Source organism: Pipistrellus kuhlii, unplaced genomic scaffold, assembly GCF_014108245.1.
Source record: "Pipistrellus kuhlii isolate mPipKuh1 unplaced genomic scaffold, mPipKuh1.p scaffold_m20_p_52, whole genome shotgun sequence".
NCBI classification, from domain to species: domain Eukaryota; kingdom Metazoa; phylum Chordata; class Mammalia; order Chiroptera; family Vespertilionidae; genus Pipistrellus; species Pipistrellus kuhlii.
The window spans coordinates 956,438-978,866 of record NW_023425554.1 but is presented as its reverse complement, the minus strand read 5'-3'; the positions used below and the strand labels follow the sequence as shown (position 1 = coordinate 978,866).

General features: G+C 44.3%; 1 protein-coding gene across 3 annotated transcripts in view; it reads left to right on the top strand.

Annotated features, from left to right (window-relative positions):
* Nucleotides 1-1,354: 1,354 nt before the first annotated feature.
* Nucleotides 1,355-22,429, top strand: part of BRD4 (bromodomain containing 4) — an 89,699-nt gene continuing 68,624 nt past the window's right edge. Inside the window, exon 1 of one of the 3 annotated variants that reach the window (XM_045573567.1) lies at nt 1,355-1,618. The gene's annotated coding sequence lies outside the window, so the exon portion shown is untranslated. Of the gene's footprint in view, nt 1,619-1,949; nt 2,070-22,429 lie in introns of those variants that run through there. The other 2 variants (XM_036415920.2, XM_036415921.2) reach the window with 2 other exon arrangements.

The following is a 22,429-nucleotide window of genomic DNA, read 5'->3' as shown; positions in this document are numbered from 1 at the left end:
TTCCTCTTTGAAAAATTTCAGAGAATCATTTAAAAAATATATTTTATGGACTTTTTAGAGAGGAAAGGAGAGGGATAGAGCATTAGAAACATAGATGAGAGAAAAACAGCTACCGTATCAGCAGCCTCCTGCACACTCCCCACTGGGGATGTGCCCGCAACCAAAATACATGCCCTTGACCGGAATCGAACCTGGGACCCCTCAGTCCGCAGGCCGACGAAACAGTTACGGCTCATAGAATCATTTTAAGCTGCAAACTACCTAAATAAACAATGTAATTTTTTAAAAATATATTTTTATCGATTTCAGAGAAGAAGAGAGGAGAGGGAGAAACGCCAATGATGAGAATCATTGATCGGCTGCCTCCTGCACGCTCCCTACTGGGGATCGATTCCGAATCCCGTCATGTGCCCAGACCAGGAATCCACCGGTGACCTCCTGACTCAACCACTGACAACACCGGCCGGGCAAACCTAATGTCACTTAATGGAGCTGACCTGTAGCTGAGTCCTAAGGACAGAAGGAGGTCAGCTGGGGAACTGGAGGGAGAGTGCTCTAGGCCCGCAGTTCAGCACCTTCCAGTTTAAAAAAAAAAATGTATTTTATTGAGTTTTTACAGAGAGGAAGGGAGAGGAATAGAGAGCTAGAAACATGGGTGAGAGAAGCCAGCTGCCTCCTGCACACCGCCCACTGGGGATGCGCCCGCAACCAAGGCACATGTCCTTGACCAGAATCGAACCCGGAACCCCTCAGTCCGCAGGCCGACGCTCTATCCACTGAGCCAAACCGGTTTGGGGCACCTTCCAGTTTTTACTTCTATCTTAGCCCCCGGTGGCTAGCCAAGACAGATGCCACTTCAGCCCTGTGACAGCCTCCACTCCTTCCCTCACCCCAGTGCTGGCGCCCCAGCACCCCCAAACTCCTCCTACACCCTTCAGATCCCCCTCAACCTGGGTCTCTCCTCGCCTTTGCCGTCCGTCTAGGAGATTTCTCATCCCCGGCCTTCCTCTTTGAGGGCCGATCGTCAGAACCTTCCTAAATTGTGGACGTCTATCTCCGCCTTCAGATCTTTCCCCTGAACGCAGCCTCCGGTCTCCCCGCGGTTCCTTCCGTCAGTCAGTCTGCACGGGGTTTGAGGAACGTCTCCTCAGCCTCCTCCGGGTCTTCCGGGCCCCGCCCTCAGCCTGTGGGCCCCGCCCTCCATCGGAAGAGTCCCCCTCGCGGGGCCTGCGGGGTTCCCCAGCCCCGCCCGCCCGCCTCGCGCACTTACCTCGCGGCCGCGGGCTCTCCCGAGCTCGCACGCTCCGGGCGCCATCTCGGGGGCGCGCACGCCGGGCGGCGGCGACGCCGGGCCGCGCGCACAGCGTGCACGGTGACGTCAGTGCGCTGGCGGCGGCGGCGGCGGCGGCGGCGGCAGGGCTGTTTGTTCTGCTCTCCCGCAGCCAAGGTGCCGAAGCAGTGGCTGCGACGGTGGCGGCTGCCGGCGGTGCTCGCCGGCGAGCGGGGCCTGTGAGCGCGGCGGAGCGGCGGGCGCGACGGGCGGGCCCCGGCGCCGCATAACAGCTCCAGGAGGAGGCTGCGGCGGCCGGTGGGGGCGGCGTGCGGCCTAGCGTTTCAGGTGAGGACCAGTGCCCTTCGGGGCGGCGGGAGGCTCAGGGCGGCCGGCGAGGGCTCTCAGCGCCGCCCGCGTCACCTGCATTGCGTAATGGGCCGGTGCGCCAGCCTCGACGCCATCGGCACGAGGGTAGGAAGGCCGGGGCGACGCGGGCTCGGGCCTGCGGGCCTCCCGCGTCCCCGCGCCGCCCGCTCGCGCCGGGGTCGCCCGCGCCGTTGGCGTCGGGGCGTCGGGCCGCTCGCTCGCCCGGTCATTGGCGCCGACGCCCCCGGGGTCGAGCCGGTCAGCGGGGCGGGGGCTCCTGCGGGGGGCGCGTGCGCCGCGCCGGGGCGGGCGGGCGGCCGGGGGAAGGGGGGGCGGGCCAAGGCGCTCAGCACTTCCTGTCGCCGCCATTTTGTCAAGTGAGGAGGAGGAGGAAGCGGCCGCTGCGGGGCCAGCGGCGCGCCCGGCCCGGGTAAGTCCGGGCCCGGCGAGGTGCCCGCGGCGCCGCGGTCCTCGGAGCGGCCTTGGCCTCGGCCCGACCGCTCACGTGGGTCGGGTCCGGCGCGCGCTCTGCCCACCCCGCCGCCTTGGTCCTTACGCCTGGGCTGGGGCATCGCGCCCCCGCCCCCATTTCCTCACCTTCCCGAGTGTCCTCGGAGCTCTGCGGAGAACGCGGCTGCTCCCTCCCGGGAGCAGGCTGCCGCTGCCCTCCGCCTGGGGGGCGAGCTTGGTCCTCTTCACCCAACTCCTTTCAGCCTGGCAGCCCTTCGCTGGGCGCTTTGTTTTGCTGGGTCGTTGCTCGCTTGGCGTCCTTGCTACTGACTGTCCCGTTTATTTGGTGGTTTGGACTTGGGATGTGATGGGAGTTGTGATTCGGAGACATAAAATGACACCCCCCCCCCCCCCCGCGCATGGAAATAGCACAGCTTTACCTAACAGAGACGCCCCCGAAGCTGGCCTTGGACGAAGATGGGAAATCCCACTTTGGTGTAGTGGATAGTGTTCAGGCCGGTGGATGAGTCATGTGCTGAGTGGCTGGCTGACTTCCCTTTTACGCAAGACCACGCACTGTTTTTTTTTTGTTGTTGTTTTTTAAGTGTTTTTATGTAGTTGTTTACTCATTTGATGTTTCATGCAACCTGGTAGGGTTTATATTCTTGGCCCTTGGGTTCGTTTTTACCTGTGTGTTGGATGCAGGAAGTGACCACTTTGCAGCTTGTGCCTAATGAGACTTGAAGTGTCTTTGCTTACCTTTGAGAGGGCTGTGGATGTCCGAGTTTACAAAAAAACAAGTCTCTGTGTACCTCTAAGCCAGTGGCTCTTTGGTACTATAATACAGTTGGGAGATTTTCATGAATGAGGCTGTCAGGTTCCTTAAATTGTGAGCCCCTTGGAATTTGTAGTCCTTAGAATTTGTAAGATAAGCGATAGTCAACAGGATTTATGAATGTGCTTTCAATTTCAAGGTTTTAGATGGCACAGTTTTATGACTTTGCCAGTAATTTAATAAAACATTCCTTTCGTTATAATTTGGATGGGGAGTATCTTCCAGCAAGGCATTGTAGATAACCAACTCCTTCTCCCCAAAAGCTTCAGCCTGGAGCCGGTAAAACTCTGAGCTGGTTTCAGCTTACCAAATCGAGAAGGAAAAGTCTGGTCTGAAACAAAATGCATCCCCTAATTATCCACCGTGCTCCCTATCTTGGTAGGAAACATACTTAAGGACTGAAGAGGTGGAGTAATTGAGTTTTAGACCTTTTTTCCAAAAGTTATCTTTTTGAGCCAGTTGTGATCTTTGTACTAAATTGCACTTCTGCTTTTGGTGGTGGTGGATATTTTCATGTTACACAAATCGGATTATTGATTGCCTTATCTTTTTTCTATTTTTCGTGGGTTTTTTTTTTTTATTAAATTAATTTTAAGAGACAGTAAAGCAACAAGCAGACTGTCAAATTACAGGGGGAGGGTAGGGAGATCTGGGGTAGATAAGAGATCAATGGAAGGACTTGTATACATGCATATAAGTACAACCAATGGACACAAAACTCTGGGGAGGGAGGTCATGTACGGGAGGGAGGAGGTAATGGTATATGTGCACAGATAATAATTTAATAAAATTAATTTTAGAGAGAGGATGAGAGAAACATCCATCGCTTGCCTCCCCCGAATGCATCCGATTGGGAATGGAACCTGCCACCTTTCAGTGGACAGTATGTGGGGATTCCTTGCTGATGATGACAGTTAACTATAAGGCATGACTGTCCTCGCTTTTTCTTAAAGCAAAAGCTTTTGGTGCCTCAGTAACTTGAAGACTCTGGGCTGTTAAATTTTCGAACAGCCCACTGACACTCTCACAATTATGTGCATGTAAAATGTTTTAATTTTTTATACTAAATAAATTTGTGAAATAGGTTGTTTGTCTTTATGTGGTAAAAGTATAAAAGGAAAGGCTTGTCACTGAAAATTGGTACTAACATTACTGGACATTCACATTTGCACATTGAGGAATGTGGGGATTCCTTGCTGATGATGACATTTAACTCATAAGGCATGAGTTTATGCTCTGGCTGGTGTTCTCTGATTAGAGTGTTCTATGTCAATTCCTGGTCAGGACACAAGCCCAGGTTCTGGTTGGGCCACATGTGTGAGAAAACCAATGGATTTTGTCTTTTACATCAATGATTCTGTCTCCCTCTCCCATTCTCTGGCTCTAGAATCAATAAAAAGACATATCCCTGGGTGTGGATTAAAAAAAACACACACACAGCCGAAACCGGTTTGGCTCAATGGATAGAGAGTTGGCTTGGGGACTGGAAGGTCCCGGGTTCGATTCCGGTCAAGGGCATGTACCTTGGTTGCGGGCACATCCCCAGTAGAGGGTGTGCAAGAGGCAGTGGTCGATGACTCTCATCGATGATTCTAACTCTCTATCTCTCTCCCTTCCTCTCTGTACAAAATCAATAAAATATATTTAAAAAAAACACACACACACACACAAAACCGTAACAAGTCTAAAAATAAAATTGTCCTAAATTATTTTCTTTTTACTGGACTGTTAAGTTCCATTAAGACAGGATTTTGTTTGCTTCGCTTTGTCTATTTTTATTCTATATTGTATCCTTAATTTCTATTAAAGCACCTAAAATATTCTTTGAGTGAATAAACTGAAGAGATAATTGAGCAAGAATTTGGGATGTCCAAAATACCAGCTGCAAATAATTCCTTTTATGTTAATAAATTATTGTTAACAGGAGACATAGTAGGACTTGAATGTGAATTTTAACTAAGATAACATTAAGATCTCTAAAAATTGCAGTAAACTTATTAATAGTCCAGGCATTGTGGAATGTAGTATTTCTGTGCACTGTCTACTACTGTATATTTACTACTTAGCAGTTTGAAATGTGGTGGGTGGGTTTAGGCCAGGTGTCGGCAACCTGCGGCTCTGGAGCCGCATGCGGCTCTTTTTGTTAAGTGAAAAAATCCTTTTTCTGCACGATCCGGTATATAGCATTAAGGTAAGAAACAATATATGCAGAGTTATATTTGTTTTAAATGTCACAATGGTTTTGCGGCTCCCAGGTTTTTTTTTTTTCCTTCGGAAACAAGTCCAAGTGGCTCTTTATGTCTTAAAGGTTGCCGACCCCTGGTTTAGGCTGTTCAACTCTGACCTGAGAAAAGTGTCTTAGAGAGTGATAAATCGTGCCACAAATAATAAACAGGTATGGGTAGCATTTCTTAATGTGAATCTCATTGTCAATAAAAACTTGATTGAAAAAAAGATTGAGCACTTTCTTTGAAATTCTCATTTCATGTGTATGTGATTGGCTAATCCATATCAACAATTAGTTCCTGAGCTCTTACTATGCACAAGGGAAGACAAAAAGGTATTTGCTTGATGACTTGTTTGGTACATATATTTATTAATGTATTCATCCCCAAATGTTTATTGAATATAAACTGTGTATAATGACAGCTTTACTTACACATATAATAATTTTCACATGATACAGTTCACCAATTTAAAATGTACAATTCAGCCCTGGCCAGTGGGGCATTGTCCCTTGTACCCTATGGTCACAACCAATCAATGTATCGCTCTGATTGATGGCCCTTCCTCTCTCTCTCCTTCCCTCCCTCCCATTTTCTCTCTAAAACTCAACAATAATAAAAACATTTAAAGTGTACAATCCAGTGTTTGCCTATTTTGTACATTTCAGGAATTATATAACATAACTTTGTGTCTAGCTGCTTTGATGCGGTATAATGTTTTCAGGGTTTGTACTGTAGTATGAGTCAGTACTTTGTTCCTTTTATAACTGAATGCTATTCCGTTATATGGATATACTACATTTTATCCCTTCATCAGTTGATAGATACTTGGAATGCTATCAGTGTTCATGTGCACATTTTTGTGTGGACATATGTATTAATTTCTCTCGGGTAGATGCCTAGGCATGGAATTAGTGGGTCATGGTAACTTTTTGAGGCTACACAATAACTTTTTAACGGCATTGATTTTTCTAGCGCTTTTACAAAAAGCTTAATGGAATATAGTATGGCCATTTAAAAGAATAAGGATATGAGCCCTAACCGGTTTGGCTCAGTGGATAGAGCGTCGGCCTGCGGACTGAAAGGTCCCAGGTTCGATCCCAGTCAAGAGCATGTATCTTGGTTGCTGGAACATCCCCAATAGGAGGTGTGCAAGAGGCAGCTGATAGACATTTCTCTCTCATCAATGTTTCTAACTCTCTTTCCCTCTCCCTCTCTGTAAAAAGACAATAAAATATATTTAAAAGAAAAAAAGAATAAGGAAATGAAAGTGCAAGGATGTTAGCATGTTGTACAGTCTGGGTAGTTTGATTCCCATTTAGTTTTTTTAACTATACATTGTTGGAGAACAGTTTGAAATTCTAATAAGGCACAGAAAACAGTTTGGGCCGGGACCGGTTTGGCTCAGTGGATAGAGTGTCGGCCTGTGGACTGAAAGTTCCTGGGTTCAATTCCGGGCAAGGGCATGTACCTTGGTTGCGGGCACATCCCCAGTGGGGGTGTGTGCAAGAGGCAGCTGATCGATGATTCTCATCGATGTTTCTAACTCTCTATCCCTCTCTCTTCCTCTCTGTGAAAAATCAATAAAATATATTTTAAAAAAAGAAAAAGAAAGAAAGAAAACAGTTTGGAAGATGTACCCCAACCTCATACTGTTGTTATGAAGGGAGATTTTAGAAACATTTAGTTTTTTTCTTCAGTCTAAACAGGCTTTAAGTTAATTAATTTGGTTTTAAAAATCTGCATCTATATATTTCAGCATAAATCATGGATGTATTTCATTCTAAAGAAATATAGTTAGAGCAAAACAACTAACTGTCCCATTCAACCCTGAAGGGAATAGACTTGGTTGGTCCACATTTGAAAATGAGATTGTAGGGTTTTGTTTTGTTTTACTTCTTCGTTAATTTGTTCACTTGTCTTTTATTGATTTCAAAGAGAGAAGGAAGAGTAAGAGAGGGATAGAAACATCAATGATGAGAATCATTGATTGGCTGCTTTCTGCACATCTCCTACTGGGAATTGAGCCCTCAACCCAGGCAAGTGTCCTGACAGGAGGAATCAAACTGTGACCTGGTTCATGGGTCAGTACTCAACCACTGAACCACTCTGGCTGGGCTGTAAGGATTTTTTCTTTAAAAACAAAAGTAGCACATGATTATTTTAAAGAATTTGGAAAATAGAATATTAAGATGGTGTTAAATGTGAAATCTTTTAAATCTATTTTTCTAGTCTTTCTATAGGAGTAACAAAATCGGATGTACTCTCTTAACTTAAAAAAAAAAAATTTACATTGTGAACATTTCCAAAATGCTATGTTTGAAATGTTTGCCGAACTCCTGGTTGGTATGGTTTAGTGGTTAGAGTATTGGCCCTCATACCAAAGGATCTCAGGTTCAATTCCTGGACAAGAGGAGTGCTTGCGTTGCAGGTTTGATTTCCAGTGAATGTGGGAGGCAACCAATTGATGTGTCTCTCACATCCATGTTTCTCTCTGCCCTTCCTCCCTTTTGCTCCCTCTAAAAAGCAATGGGGTGGAGGAGGAATCCTTGGGTAAGGATTAACAAAAAGAAAACAAAGATAAATGGTTGTCTAATCTAACATGAAATACTATAGTTTAATTCTGCTATTTTTGCATGTGATTTTTAAGTTTTCTCTCTTTTTTCATGTCTAGAGTGGGAATTGCTAGACAAAGGGTATGACTTTTTGAAAACTATACAAATTAGTCTTCTAGAAAAGTTCGATGAGTCGTCGTCATTCCCCCCCCCCCCCCCTTAACACAGTGTCTTGTTTATAAGGGTGAGGTTTTTAACATTATCCCCACACACATAGCAATTGTGTGAAAACAAAATGTGGTCTTGAGTTTGTTCTGAGAAGCAGAAGTGTCTCAGATCTTGCTCTGTGACCTTTCTACTCTCTTTTGCCCAGAGCTGGACTTTGTTTCCTGAATTCCTGATCCTAAACTAGGAGTTCAGTGTTATCTGAGTGCTCTGGAGAGAGAGAGTGGGAGGGCTTGAATGGACTCTTGGTGTCCAGTCCTATCTTCATTTTCTTCTGGCCTGCTCTAACCATTGTGGCATAATTAGACCCCATTTTGAATCCTGGATCTGCTGTCCCTCAACCTTCCCCAAACTCCATTTACGAATCTTTCGGGTGACAGTAAAATGAGGCAGTGCACTCTCAAGGTTAGCTACTTGCTTGCTGTCATTGACCATAGCCAAAATTGAAATGCGATTAGGTACCAGGGTAAGAGTCACATTGATGAGGGTTAGGAAAGTGTACTAGGTGACACCAAGATCGGCCAGGTGCCTTTCTGAATGGAGAGAGGAGGTTAAGGTTGTTTTTAAGTGAGAATTTGTTTTTATCTGATAGATTAAAAGTGGTGATAATGGGATTGGTGGAAAAGTGGCAGCTCTGGTGACTGCCACCCAGGGATCCTGGCTGAAGAGTTTGGGGAAGTGATCCAGCAGAGGACGGTGGTCCAGTGTATCTTCAGGCCTAAACTGTAACGTGTCTGTTTCATGAAAGCCTGGTTACCTGGACAAAGGCAATGGCCAGGTTGCCAGAGATTGCTGATGAACTGAGGTTTTTCCAGCATACCTTCATAACTTCTCTGCTTGCTTTGACCTTAATTTGAATTGTGTTGACATCTGGCTTTGGGGAAAAGATTCTGGTCTCCTGGAAGATTTGTGTCACAAGTCAGGACCTCCCTAGAAGGGGGGCAAGATAGCTGAATATTTCAGGGAAACACATTTCCTGGCTGGAAGGCTGAGATCCAGCTAATGGACTTTGGGCCTATTGACCAGAAGAACCAGTCCATGCCATTCACCATTTCTAGATGCTGTTAGGATCCATTTCCGTGTGGAGATTCCTTTTGTGTTAAACCCAATTGGAGAACATATTTCTTTTAGAGATTTATCAAATCTGAGTATTTAACTGTCAATTAGAGTACTCGAATGCATATGCTATTTCTTTTTGACCTGTGACATATTACAAATAAATACTTTTTGTTGTTGTTCATGCTAAGTAATAGGGTATTCTGTGATCTTTTCCTTGACAGTGTTGGCCTGTTCTCCCAACATAGAAAATTCCAGGACTTTGGGCTGTGCTAGCAGGGTTGGTTGGGTTTGGGTGGAACCGTGTACCAGAGAGGGAGAACTATGGAGTCTACCTTCAGGTTTCAGTCCCAGATGGACCCTCTTCTGGCCTTGACCTCAGGCAAGTTATGTAACATGCCCCATTATTTGTAAAATGGGTTCTAATGTGGGGGTGGGGGGAGTAAGGGGTGGTGTCTCATTTTTATTTTGATCAGATGGGGAGAATAAGCAGGAGCCTCTATTATATTCTGGTGGGAATAGGGAGTGCTTGCTTTGCTCTGCCTGAAGAGCTTTGAGAAAAGCTATCCAGGCCCCTTTTGCCTATGGGTCATCTTCTTGGTCTTGTTGTCCATTTTACAGCCGAAACTTCTTGTTTGTTCCTAGTTGCTGTTATGTCCACAGACATTGGCACACTGTGAAGCAGTGCCAGGGGAGGCTTGGGCTTGGGCTTGGGCTTGGGCTTGTGCAATTCCCAGAAACAGGAATTAGTAATTCCTATGTCCTTGTGGATGGCTCATGTCCCCAGTTGTCTTATCCCAGGCAATGACACATACATGCCTGTGGGTGAAATGGTATTTGAGATTTTGTTTGGTGTAAAAGAAAAGGAAGAGTGAGATAAATTTATGATTTTATATTTGAAACACTTTCCACTGTGTTTGAGGAAACACATATTTCGTGGGAGCAGGTTATTGTGAGAATTGAAATGAGAGAACTGCATGGAGTATGGAATCTGCCAGCACAGGTGGGGGGCAGGGGTGCTGGCTATAGGAAGGAGTACACTATACCTGTCTTGGAACAGTTGTATACCCTCCCAAGCCTCAGTTTCCTATATGTGAAATGGGATAATAGATTTTTGGCTCTAAGAACTTTGACCAGAATCTAGATTTTTAAGAGAAAGTAATTCTTGTTTTATTATGTGTTTTTCATACTGTGGGTAATGGCATGAATTAGGTAGATTGCAGTTATTGAATTAGGTAGATTGCAGTTATTGTGTAAGGAAAAAAAGAGAAATGTTAAAGGGTGCCCTCCACTCAAGGGTACTTTATAAAAACTTTTATTTCATTTATTGTGTACATAATAAAATGTGTCTTTTATTGTGGGTCATATCAGAACAGTGTGAAATAACATTGTGTTAGATACTACTCAGTGGTAACTGGTTACCTTGATTTCTCCTCCCTTTTTGGCCATTTTGCATTCTGTTCATTAATTGCTGTCTGAGTAGAGGGTAGGCATCCCTTGAGATCAACTTAACTGTGCAGGTGTTCATACATTAAGTAGTTGCTAGCAAAGAGACTAATAAGCAAGCAAGACTAAAGAAAAATTAATATAGTTAAGGCTGCTGGAGGAGTTACGCCACACAAGAATATGCAGTTGCAAATCACACGGCACACTTGATTACTCACAAGGTTCCTGGTGCTGTGGGCTCCTCAAACTTAATGGGGTCCCCAGGGAAGAGTGGCGTTCTCTGTGGACAGTGGTGGATCCATCTTTGGGTGGCTGGCCATCTGGTTGGGTCAAGTGAGTGTGTGAAAGGCAAGCTACTTGTTCTGTAGATACTGTCCTTGGAACGTGGACCAAGAGGATGATCGGTGTCTAAAGTTGGGGACCTGTTTTTAAGCCTTTTCTGACCCATGGCAATCCAGGTGGCTATCAGTCACATATGTCATCACACAAGTGTTAATCAGAGTACAAGCTTCTTATCAATCACAGTGTCACTCAGAAGGTGTCTATCAGGTTTACATATGTCATTCCTAAGGATAAGCATTCAGCTATGGTCTTATCAGTAGGGTGCAGCTAGGGCTTGGCTAGCGTGGTCATTCTCCATGCTCTTTAATATTTCACAAGAAATAATTTTTCTATATTTCTTATAACACTTTAATTATTTTCTATTGCTATAACATTGTAATACTCTACTTATTTCCTATTATTATTACTGTTACTATGACATTTGCCCAAGGGTGACCCCTCCTGGATATGCTTTTTAGTAGCAGGTGAACTGCATTGATTTTTTTCTTCTTCCTTGTACCCACTGCTTGCTAGAAGCTCTGTAGGAAGTGGGAGTGGTGGTGAAGTTGAGAAGTCATGTAAAGGTGAAGATTGTCAGTAGTTTGCAACAGGCAAAACAGGTATATGTGCACGTGCGTGAGCGTGTGAAAGGCAAGCTACTTGTTCTGTAGATACTGTCCTACAAACTTTTAAAATAAGATGTCAGTTCTTTTAGGAAATGGTTGTATTGGATAGGTCTCTTTAGTATAAATATAACAAATCTAGTTACAACAAGAGGAAATTGGTTGGCTGATTTGTCAAGAAGTTTGGAGTTGGGGCTAAGGCACAGCTGAATCCAGGGGCTCTAACAGGGACATCAAGAGCTTGTTCTCTCTGATACCCTGTCCTCAAGGTCAAGAGTGAGTCTTCCCCAGTAGTGCTTTCTGATGGCAGGAGACTCTGAATCAGATCATTGCTCATCCCTGACCATGTGCAGGATGGAAGGCCGAACCACCTTGCGTTAAACATGGCACTTGTAGCCTGTCTCTGTCCTTCACTTGTTCACCTCAAGAAATAGCTCCAGCAGTATATTGGTGGTTATTATGAAACATGCTAGGTGGGATTTTTTTTTTTTTTCTTAAACCATCTGTCTTTTACTAGAAGTAGAGTGTACTCCTTAAAGCAAGAAATTTTGGATGGGTGAAATGCAAGTTATTTTTTCATACTGAAGTGGTAAATCAGAATTAGCTGAAGAAGAAAAGGGTAGCCTGGTAGGTGTGGCAGAGTTGGTTGGTGTCTTAACATGCACCAAGAGGTCGTCACAGTTGGATTCCCGTTCAGGGCACATGCCCTGGTGTTGGGATTGATTCCTGGTAGAGCGGGGTGTGCAGGAGGCATTCCAGCTGATTGATATTTTTCTCTTATCAATGTTTCTCTCCTCCCTTCTTCTCTTTCTAAAATCAATTAAAAAACACATGCTAATTTTTTTTTTTTTTTAAAGAAAAGAGAGTAAAAAGATACAATATAAAGAAAAAAGAAAAGGGTGAAGTGAATATATGTTGTTAAGGATGAATGTATAGAATCCTATGCTAGCCCTAACCAGTTTGGCTCAGTGGATAGAGCGTCGACCTGCGGACTGAAAGGTCCCAGGTTCGATTCTGATCAAGGGCATGTACATTGGTTGTGGACACATCCTCAGTAGGAGGTGTGCAGGAAGTAGCTGATTGATGTTTCTAACTCTATCCCTCTTTCTTCCTCTCTGTAAAAAGTCAGTAAAATATAAATATATATATATATATATATATATATATATATATATATATATATATATATATATATATATATATATTTTAAAAGAATCCTATAGTAGAGGAATGAAAAACAGTTTTTCTTACCAGGTCCCAGGTACAGGGGGAGCTGCTGTGGGGCTCTGGGAGGAGTCACACCAAATCTCAAGGGTCTCTTGGGTGGGTGAGAGGGCTTGGGCCACCAGTAAAAGGGCCAGTTTGGCCAAAAAAACATCCCTCAGGAAACAGAGATAAGTTGGGTGGGGAACTTCAGGCCGTAAAAGCCCCACAAAATAATTTGGTTTGGCCCTGCCAAGGCATTAGGGGTGAGTTAATTAAATGTTTGACTAAATATAGCAAGCTAATTTTTAAGTTGATAGTTTTATTTGGCCTTTTAATATAAATATCCAAATGACCCTTGGCAGAAAAAAGGTTTCCTCACCCCTGGCTTAGACCATCAGGGAAGCATAGGGCAAGACTAGGATAAGAGACCAGGTAGATAAATTTCAGTAGACATTTACATGAATGAATTTGTAATGAACATTTCAGTAGGCTGACTTCATCTTTGTCCATGTTTGCAAAAACTGTTGTCATTTGCTGAGCTGTTTGTGTACTTGAGTTCTTGTAGTCTGTTGCTTGGCATTCTTCTAGTATTACTGAAAGCTACTCAGATTTCCTTAGTCAAAAACAAGTGTTAAGCATTGCTAGAGCAATAATTTTTCTACAGTTTATTTTGCTTTATTTAGTCCTTTAAGGGGCTCAAATAATGGAGAGTCCAGTGGCCAAGGAAAAAATAGCCCTGCTTCTCACTAGAGCTTCAGTTTTTTGTTTGTTTTTTTTAAATATATATTTTATTGATTTTGTACAGAGAGGAAGGGAGAGAGATAGAGAGCTATTGATAGAAACATCGATGAGAGAGTCATCAACCAGCTGCCTCTTGCACACCCCCTACTGGGGATGTGCCCGTAACCAAGGTACATGCCCTTGACCGGAATCGAACCTGGGACCTTTCAGTCCCCAAGCCGACGCTCTATCCATTGAGCCAAACCGGTCTCGGCTAGAGCTTCAGTTCTTAATTTGAGGGGAGGTCTGAGGTCTCTTTGAAGATATGATGGATGCTGTGGATTCTTTCTCCAGAAAAATGTATATGTGTGAACATTGAATAATATTGGGGGAGGGGTTGAACCCTAAAGCCCAACCAACGAGTTTGTACTACAGTGAATTAACTAGCATGTTTTTGTTTTGTTTTTTGAGAATGAGAAATGTCTTACGTTAATTAAAAGGCTCTTGATGGTTTTGGTTTATTTGGTTGGAGCATCATTTCGTAAACCAAATAGTTGCAGAGTTGATTCCCAGTAGGGGCACATATCTAGGTTGTGGATACTATCTCCTGTTGGGGCACATACAGCAGGCAGTACATCAGTTTTTCTCTCCTCCTCTCCCTCCTTCCTTTCCTCTCTTTCTAAAAATCAATAAAAACATATCCTTGGGTGAGGATTTTAAAAAGTAATAAAAGGTTCTTGATGGTTTTGAAGACTTTCCTTTTTGCACGCAACCTGATTTGTCGAATGTTTGCAAATTTATGAAGCAGAAACAAAGTGGAGCACCCATTTTGGTTTGTTCTTGTAAAAATCCTCTAGAGTGCTCAAGTAACCCATGTGCCCACAGTGGTACAAACCTGCCCAGGACTCCTGTGCACCCCTTTCTTAGCTTGTTCTCTTTTCCTGGGTATAAGGAATGTCAGAATATGCCAGAAAAGGCCTGTGGTGGCTGCAGATAAAAAAAAGATTTGTATTCTGGGGCTCTTCACTGAAGCTGCCACTCTTCATAAAACTGTCTCTCAGGATTTGGTGTCAGCCTAGTGTCTTTGCTATAAGTAAGATAACCCAATAGGTCGATAGTCAGCCTGATCATTTGGTGGTATTGGATATGGATAGACATATAAAGATGATGGCTATGGCTATGGTTCCTTGTGTGACTTAACACCTGCTGTCTGCTGTGAGACATTTGTTCTTGCACTCCCTTGAACCTGCAGACTGAGGGAGATAAACTATTCTCCCTCTCCCTTTCTCTCTCTGAAATCAATAAAAATATATATTTTTTAAATGACTTGGGGAGAGTGAGACAGGTATTAAAGGGATCTTCATCTCTAGTGATTGGTAGAGACTCAATGCTAAAAAGGTGATATAATTCAGTTAATAAGTGTGCATCCAAGAAACATTTTTATTTTGTTTTTAAATTTAAAAAAAATTGATTTTAGAGCGAGAAACATCCATTGATTGTGATTAAACACAAAACCTGGGTATGTGCCCTGAACAGGAATCAGACCTGCAACCTTTTGATGGCACTCAGCCAACTGAGCCACACCAGCCAGAACTTTATTTTACTTTTAAAACCTTTCCTTTGACTTTGTAAAATGACAATTGATCTCATTGAATATGAGTTTGGCTCTGGTTGACTCTGGGGTAAAATTTCACTCAAGAAAATGATAGAATGTTAGACAAACTCCACGCAAAACTGGACTAGTAATCAGATTTGAGAGTACATGACAAAATACACTAGATGGATTACAACATAATTCTGCTGTTCTAAAATACACTGTATATAAAATAAAACCCAAACTCCTATTCTGGGTACTCTGGGCCCCTGGCTTCTGTTCCATTCTATGTCTTTGCTCTTTGTTTCTCCTAGAATCCCCCATCTCACGGTCTGTTTTGGATTTTACTTGTTTTAAAGTGACCTGTCCAATTTCTAAAGCATTGCTGTCCAGTGGGATTTCCTGCAATGATGGAAACATTATGTTTTGGGTTATCCCACATAGTGGCCACTACCCACATGGGGCAAGTGAACTCATAAAGGTGGCTAGAAAACTAATGTCTTGCCTGCTTTGACAGGTTTTAGAGAAGAGGCTCCTGATCTCACAGAGCTCCTGGGGCATCCTAGTCAACATTGCCCTTGTAAGCAGGTGGACGTGCAGTTCTGTGATGCAAGGGCTGATCTAGCCAGACTTTGGGGGCTTTGGGCATTGCCATGAGGGTGGAAGAGGTCTCCCTGGGGTTTTGAAGAGGAAAGAGAGAGGGGTCTGGGCCAGCATTTAGGGTAAAAAAATAGTCAGAGACTGAATCCTGATTTATGTAGTTGGGAAAATGCCCCCTCTGGCCCATCCCATAGAAGGTTGGAAATGGAGTCTCTGTAGGGTCTCAGATTGAGAAAGCCAGGGTTCTATGGAATAAGTCAGGTGGAGAATTGGTGTTCATTTGGGAAGGGCTTTTTCTTCTAAAACCATCCATCCTGGAATGAATTCCTGTTACCTAGATAAGTATCATGTTCTCTAGTCTCTGCTCTAGAAAGTTTCCCACCCCTCTGGAATTTGCTTTATCTGACATCTTTCATTGCATTATTCCATATATTCCCTCTCCCACCATTTTGAGAATAGAGCTTTAGGGGCAGTACTGGCCCATTTGGCCCATTATCTTTTTTTTTTTTTTTAATCAATCTTTATTGTTCATATTATTACAAAGGTTCCTCATTTCTTCCCCCCTCCACCAGGTTCCCACCCCACCCTCCGCCCCCTCCCCATCCCCCATTGTCCTCATCCATAGGTGCAGTTTATGTTCAGTCTCTTCCTCCCTCCCTTTCTCCGATAGTAAATCCCTTTTCAGATAGTAAATCTGTTACTTAGCATTTTCTCATATCAATAATACCTCCACATGCCCAATAATACACTTCACACACAAAACATTTCCAAATAGGTCAACCAGCCTCATCCAGGCCCCACCCAAGGCACTCACAGATCAACACCTCAGCGCTATACTAACTCAACACATCCAGATCTAAGCCTTCACCACTTGATTCAGCAGACCCTCAAGTTCCCACAAAAGTTTCCAGCCATGTATGAGAGGCAGCCGCAGGGGAGGGGCAGGCGAGGAGCGAGCTGTTCCGGGCCTGGCTGCTCCGGGCCTGGCCTCTGTTGCTCTGGTTTGTTCTACAACCAGCTGCTCCGGGTCTGGCCACTACCGCTCCCGACCTAGTTGCTCTGGACTTGGCTGGTGCTGCTCCAGGCCTGGCTGCACCCGACCTGGCTGCTCTGGGCCCGGTTGCTCCGTGGCCCATTATCTTTGTGTATAGAGATGATTCAAGCAGGGACTGCGGACTGAGTTGTGGTTCTAGAAGGTACTACCATTTGTGAGTCTGCCAGGAGTGAATAACTGAGTGAGGTACTAGTAGACCTAGTCAGACACTAAAGCCCATTCAGTTTTACTCCATGATTATAGGCTCATGAAATGAAACTATTTTGAAAGTTAATACTGAATCATGACATTCACTTTTTAAAAATATATATATTTTATTGATTTTTTACAGAGAGGAAGGGAGAGGGATAGAGAACTAGAAACATCGATGAGAGACATAGGTCAGCTGCCTCCTACAACACCACCACCCCCACTCCAGGGGATGTGCACGCAACCAATGTACATGCCCTTGAGCGAAATCGAACCTGGGACCTTTCAGTCTGCAGACCGACGCTTTATCCACTGAGCCAAACCTGTTTCGGCGACATTTACTTTTAATGACACGATTAATAGTGTTGTTGAGTTCTTTCTGTTGCATTTCATTTGCACCTCATATCAGCACTGTGAGGGTATATGTGTTTCAGAGTTGAGGAAATTGTGCTGAAGCCATCTGCCTACTTTTTTTTTTTTTTCTGGTAAGAAACACAACATGTAATTTTACTGTCATAACATTTTTAAGTAAAGAGTAGTGTTAGCTATAATATATACACATTGTTGTTGTGCAGATCTCCAGAACTTTTTCATCTTGAGAAACTGGAAATATATCCATTGAACAACTCTCCTTTTCCTCCTCCAGTCCTGGCAGCTGCTTTTCTACTTTGTTTCAAAGAGTTTTGACTACTATAGATAGCCTACCTAATAGAGGAGTAGTATGCAAATTAACCATCTCTCAACTACATCCACAAGCCATGCCCACAGCCAATCAGCGAGTATACAGATAAACCCAACCAAGATGGCTCCAGCCACAGAGAGCAGGAGGGAGGCTTGAGTTTCCCAGGCAATGGAAGAAGCCAAGCTTTCTGCCTGCCCTTGCTGATCTAAACCTCCACTCAAGGCTACAAAGTTTCAATTATAGAAGGTAAACAAATCCAAACAGAAACGGTGTCGACCACAGAGCTGCAAAGAGCAGGAGGCTAGGGTTGCCCCTGGCAATGGAGGAAGCAAAGCTTTCCACACACCCTGGCCAGCCCAGGCCTTCACTCCAGACTACAAAGTTTCAATTATAGAAGACACATAAATTCCAACAGAAATGGCTGCCAGCCATGGAGTGAGCAGGAGGCTTGGCTCTGCTTTAGGCTACAAAGTTTCAATTGTAGAAGGTAAATAAATTCCAGATACCAGGGCCTCCACTTGGGTCGCCAGGGGGCATGGCTGGCCTGCAAACCACAAAGGCCCCTCACCCTTCAGTGTAGCCTTGAGTAGAGGCTTAGACCAGCAAGGGTAAACCAGCTGGTCCCCACCTGGGCACCAGGCTTCTATCCTATCTAATAAGAGAGTAATATGCAGATTGACCATCACTCTAACACACAGTATGGCTGCCCCCATGTGGTCAAAGATCCTGCCCCTATGTGGACACAAGATGGCCAGCAGGAGAGGGCAGTGGGAGGGACGATCAAGCCTTCAGGGGAGGACAGTTATGGGTGACCAGGCTGGCAGAGGAGGGAAGTTGGGGGCAAACAGGCTGGCAGGGGAGCAGTTAGACATTAATCAGGCTGGCATGGGAGTGGTTAGGGGGTGATCAGGCTGGCAGGCAGAAGCGGTTAGGGGCAATCAGGAAGGCAGACAGGCGAGCAGTTAGGAGCTAGCAGTCCTGGATTGTGAGAGTGATGTCCGACTGCCGGTTTAGGTCCCATGCTACTGGGATTGGGCCTAAAGGGGCAGTTGGACATCCCTTGAGGGGTCCCAGATTGGAGAGGGTGCAGGCTGGGCTGAGGGAGACCCTCCCCACCCCGTGCACGAATTTCGTGCACTGGGCCTCTAGTCTGTATATAAAAGGTTAATATGCTAGGTGTCCAAACTATCTGATCGGTTGCTATGACATGTACAGACCATCAGGTGGCAGATGCTCAATGCAGGAGCTGCTGGGAGACAGGCCCTGCCACCAGCCCAGAATGACACCCCACCAAATTGCTGCCGATTCTTCCAGGACCCGATGGCCCAAAATGCAGCCCACAGCCAAGCCCAGCCTGGAAATGGTCGCTGTGGGCTCCAGGTAATGTCATTCACATAGCAGTGCCCAACTTCCTCTCCCTAACGACTAGCCTCCTTGGAGTTTCTTCAGCCAGAAACATAGGTGGAAACATTTTACACTTTAACCAAATTTCTGTGAAGCATTTTTCTTGTGCCTCATCTCATTTTCACCTCATTTGATCCTCATAGAAGTCCCTGGAATAGGTAGATAGGAGACTTGGTGGAATCCTATTTTCTTTTCATTATCCATAAAATGGAGATTGATTGGTTGATTGATTTAATTAATCAGTATATTTCATTGATTTTTTACAGAGAGGAAGGGAGAGGGATAGAGAGTTAGAAACATTGATGAGAGAGAAACATCGATCAGCTGCCTCCTGCACACCACCTACTGGGGATGTGCCCGCAACCAAGGTACATGTCCTTGACTGGAATCGAACCTATGACCCTTCAGTCCGCAGGCCAATGCTCTATCCACTGAGCCAAATCAGTTTTGGTCGGAAAACGGAGATTTAGAAAACTTAGAAACTTGACCTGAATGAAAAGAAGTAAGAAGTGGTGGACCTTGAAAATGACTTCAGGTTTTCTCACTGTGCAGAATATAGTCAAACACTGCTACAGTTAAATATTTTACCCTTTGTTCCCCCTGTGTGATCTACAATAATAATCTGCTTTGTGTCGATATTTACTGCTGTGTTGCTGACAGTTACCTGAAAGAGTTGGGGTGTTTCACTGGGCTGAAAAAGTTTAGCTACATCAGTATGTAGGTCTAATTAAGCAAGTTTATTCTCTATATATAAAAGGCTTAAGTTGAGCCAAAGCCGGTTTGGCTCAGTGGTGGAGCGTCGGCCTGCGGACTGAGGGGTCCCGGGTTTGATTCTGGTCGAGGGCATGTGCCTTGGTTGAGGGCACATCCCCGGTGGGAGGTGTTCAGGAGGCAGCTGGTTGATGTTTCTCTCTCATCGACGTTTCTGGCTCTCTATCTCTCTCTCTTCCTCTCTGTAAAAATCAATAAAATATATTTTTTAAAAAAAAGGCTAAGTTGACTCACGCATGTGCGATACATACAAAGCTCTTGCTGATGTTGAATCACACTCGTGTGTTTCAATCTGTCATTGTCGATCATGGTTGACACTTCTATTATAGAGAAAGGGCGAATAGCGATATTAAAATATTTCTTTTAATTAACTTTCTATGTGCACGTTTTTTGTGCACCAGGCCACTAGTCTAATATAAATTGGAAAATGCATTATTTGTCCTTTTGTGACTAGCTTATTTCATTTAGCATACTATTTGCAGACTTCTGTCACTTTGTCATTTAAGGTTCATCCTGTGGTAACCATAGCTCATTAGAATTGTTTTTATTGGAGTAGGAAGGGAGAACAGAAGAAGTGCCATTAATCATGTTTTTGTGAGCGTTCTTTTGTGTGTGCATGCATGAGATGTGTGCAAGTGTCTTAATAAAGTGCCCATGAATGGAATTACTGGGCCATTGGAGTTGTTGTAATGCCAAATTATTTTAAAATCTCTTGCATAAGTTTACCTTCCCACATCCAAAAATGTTGGACTGCATTTTCACTAGCATTGGCATTAACAGATTTTTTTAATAATTTCCTGGCCATGGTGAATATAAAATGTCATTGTGGCTTCAGTTATCAAGGAAACTTAAATTAATGAGGTGAGCATCTTCTTGTCTCCTTCATTGAAATAGCTGCCCCTTGTCTTTTGCTTATTTTTTTTTAAGTTTGGTTATCTTTTTAAACTAATTTCCAGGAGTTCTTCGTAGAATCCAGTATCAGTTCTTTGTGGGTAATTCATTTTGCAAATATTTTCCCCTAGTTGGGTGCTTCTCCTCTTGCATGTATAACATCTTTTGAGAAACAGAGATCTTTATTTTAATGTAGGTGAATTTATGGATCTTCGTTTTATGGTTGGCGAGAACACCACTACCTAAAGACACATGTTCTGTATTATCTTCTAAAAGTTGTCCAGTTTTGCCTTTCAAGTGTATGCCCTGAATCATAGGAAATGTTTTTTTGGGTATAGTGTAAAGGAGTCATGCAACCTTTTTATCCCTGCAGGCTTTGTGACCTCAGGTAAATAAACGATTTCTTCTGGCATTAGCATCCTCAACTGCAACAATAAGTCCTAATTCCTACTATTTCAAGGTCAGAATATAATCTCCCAACACATGGAGCCCTGAGCTCAGTAGGCATTTAGTAATTGCTCCTGATCAGAATTTAGCTGCATTCCCTAAGTGTGTAAACACCCAGAAAAAAAACTGGCACTTAACTGGGAAAGTTATTTCTAGTATGATGCCTGCCAACCACTATAGTCATCAGGGCCAAGCCAAGTTTGGCTGCTGAGTGAATCTCCTGATGGCACTGGCAGCTTGGAGGATGTAAAGCTTGCCTGGTTCAGACAGGTGCTCAGTCCTAGAAATGATTGCTGTGATACCAGACGCAGTCTAGAAATGACTGCTTCATCCCTGGTGCAGTCTTAAGGCTGAGTCCTGACAACTTCTAACAAGGAGCTTTAATCCTTAAGAGCTTATTTAGTGAGTGACTGCCAGTAACACAGACACACAGTGTGTGTTCATATTAGCAAACAGATGTTTGGGAATCTGGTGGTCTTTGGCATTTTTGTCACAGCATACCTTCTGTGAACAACATGTGGAGGAATTGAATGGGCTGGGATTGTGTGGTGTGGTACAGTTAAAGATGTCCATAATCAGAGTAATGACTGTGAAGGTTGGAGGGACATTTCTTTGTGAGCTCTGGCCAGATTAAGGATTTGAGAGTCTTTTCCAGTTACTTTCTCTGAATGTTGCTGGTATTTTGGTCAGGAGCAATTCCCCCTTCATACAGGGAATTGCTGAGCAAGCAAGTAATAAGCCATCAAATGTTTGTTTTTAAACAAACAGTGGGGTGTTTTTTGTTTTTAAAATATATTTTTATTGATTTCAGGGAGGAAGGGAGAGGGGAGAGAGAGATAGAGAGAATCATTGATTGGGTGCCTCCTTGCATGCCCCCTACTGGGGATTGAGCCCACAACCTGAGCATGTGTTTGACCAGAATCGAACCCAGGAACCTTCAGTCTGCAGGTCAATGCTCTATCCACTGAGCCAATGCAGCCAGGGCCATACATGCTTTTGTTTGTTTATAAAATATTTTTATTGATTTCAGAGAGAGAAATAGAAACAATGATGAGGGAATCATTAATCAGCCACCTCCTGCATGCCCCCCACTGGCTGTCGTGCCCACAACCCAGGTATATGCCCTGTCCGTGTAGGAGATGGACCTCTGTGGTTGGCTTTTGATGGAATTTGCTGACACCCCCCCCCCCCCCCCCCCCCCCCCCCCCCCCCCCCCGCAAACAAGAATGTAGGGAGGAGGGAAGGGGAACAAAGAACTGTGCATATGGGCCAGTGTCATGGTGAAAACCCTGGAGGCGTTTTGCCACAGCTGACGTGGAGGTGGAGGCAGCTAGAAAGGCCTCAGGCCTCTCCGTGCCCCCCTCCCCCCCTTTTTTTAAATGGCCTAATGGGAGATTGCAAGATCTAGGTGACATATGAGGTAACAGGTCACCCCATAGTACTCAGCCAGTGAGGAGCCGGAGAAGGGACTAAATAGATAGCCTATGTTCCCTGTC